The 1,718-nt window shown below is 35.6% G+C and overlaps 1 protein-coding gene across 1 annotated transcript in view; it reads left to right on the top strand.

Annotated features, from left to right (window-relative positions):
• Positions 1 to 986: 986 nt before the first annotated feature.
• Positions 987 to 1,718, top strand: part of LOC309490739 (uncharacterized protein) — a 25,059-nt gene continuing 24,327 nt past the window's right edge. The window contains exon 1 of the mRNA XM_082159979.1: positions 987 to 1,055. The gene's annotated coding sequence lies outside the window, so the exon portion shown is untranslated. The remainder of the gene's footprint in view (positions 1,056 to 1,718) is intronic.

Genomic DNA, 1,718 nt, shown 5'->3' with positions numbered 1-1,718 from the left:
TTCACAAGCTTCAGTGGATTTGATTTTGGTTGTCATTTCATTTGTTGAAATAAAAACAAAAAAATACAGCGTGTCGGTGTGTGTGACCCTCTCCTGTTCTCTTCTGTACGGGAAAGGGAATATTTACAATGACAACAAAGAAATAGATCGACTTCTGTCAGCTTGAACATATCTTTATTATGACATTTCCACCGTATTATGCCCAGCGCCTGACACTGTTTCCACGGTAACCAGATCAACTGTTTCCACGGTAACCAGATCAACTGTTTCCATGGTAACCAGATCAACGTTGTGAACGCAATTCTACAAAACAGTGAAAACATAACATGAACATGCAATGTGATACATGATCTTCTCTTCCCTGCAAACGATACCAAGAAGAATGTGGATATTTAACCAAGTCAAAAGTAAAACAAACGGTATTACGGCATCCGTATTAAGTTCAGTAAGCAGACTCAAAACACCATTAAAGGCAATAACTTTTAATGCTAAAAAGTGATAAATGTTACTTAAACGATAAAAGCTCCTTGTGGTTTCTCGGTTTGAGCTACAATAAACAATGCTAAAAAGGCATTTTGAGTTTGTAGAATGTAGAATTCCTATGTAGAAAATCACTTCGCTCATCTCTGCTAAATGAATTTAACATAATGTTTGTGATGCCCTTTATTTTTAAGTTTTTTTAATTTATTTTTAATTTTATTTTTGTGTTTCAAGTTATACGTACAAAATGTGAAATTTGTAAAAGGAATGTGTCAAGAACTTGATATTGAATTCTGTCATTTTGAAAATGCATTTTTTTTTTTTACATCTGCATTTCGCGCCACAGCAGTGACGTCATGTGCAAACATCCTATATGAACTCTGCTTTATTAAGTCATTCATTTTTTTCATACACTTTTTTACAATGTATTGTTAACTTGTAAACCACATTTGCATCAAATTTACAGTATGTCATAAAATACAGCCGTTAGTGAACGGGACTTTTATTTTGGTTTGGTGCGGTGACGTCATAAGGATGCGCCGCTCCTGCATCTGTTGTGATTCTGCTGAAGAAAGGTTTGTGTTTTAAGCATTTAAAGTGTCTCAGTCAATGCAGTGGTTTTTACAATAAATTAACCATTCTTGAAAGTAACGTTGCGATGCTTTATTTAACATTAATGAACGTTATGTTTGGAGTGAATTGCCTCCACTCACGAGTAACAGAGAGGAGCGTCTCAGTAACAGGGTTCACTCTGCATTCAGCGCGACACTCGCGCAACTCACACTTTTTGCCACACATCCAATCAAGTGTCAAGCAATAACACAAACAGTAGCCTAGCAGTCATTGTACCATGTAAATATTGTAACATGTTGTCACTAAACTTAATAACATTCTGTTTAGTTACCAAATGTTTTGACAATCATAATTACGCTTATTGTGATGCAAGTTGTTTTTCTTTTTTCTTCCCCCCCAATCCCCCAAAACACAAATTCATATTAGTGGCAACAAGAGGTGATGAGAGAAACTGAGCTTGTTGAAACTCCGAGTCAATTGAATCAAATGTTTCGTGAAATGATTCAGTGATTCGAATCTCCGCGCGCTGACGTCACCAGCTGCTTATAACAGCGTAAATAAACGAGAACAACAAACATTAATGTGTGATGACAACTTTTACAAACTAACCGCACACGTTTTAATGAAAGTGTTATCTATTAAATGTCACATACTTGAATATGACA

This window comes from Leuciscus leuciscus (genome assembly GCF_965113295.1).
Source record: "Leuciscus leuciscus genome assembly, chromosome: 25".
Classification (NCBI taxonomy): Eukaryota; Metazoa; Chordata; class Actinopteri; order Cypriniformes; family Leuciscidae; genus Leuciscus; species Leuciscus leuciscus.
The sequence above is the reverse complement of the archived record's forward strand: the minus strand, read 5'-3'. Positions and strand labels throughout refer to the sequence as shown.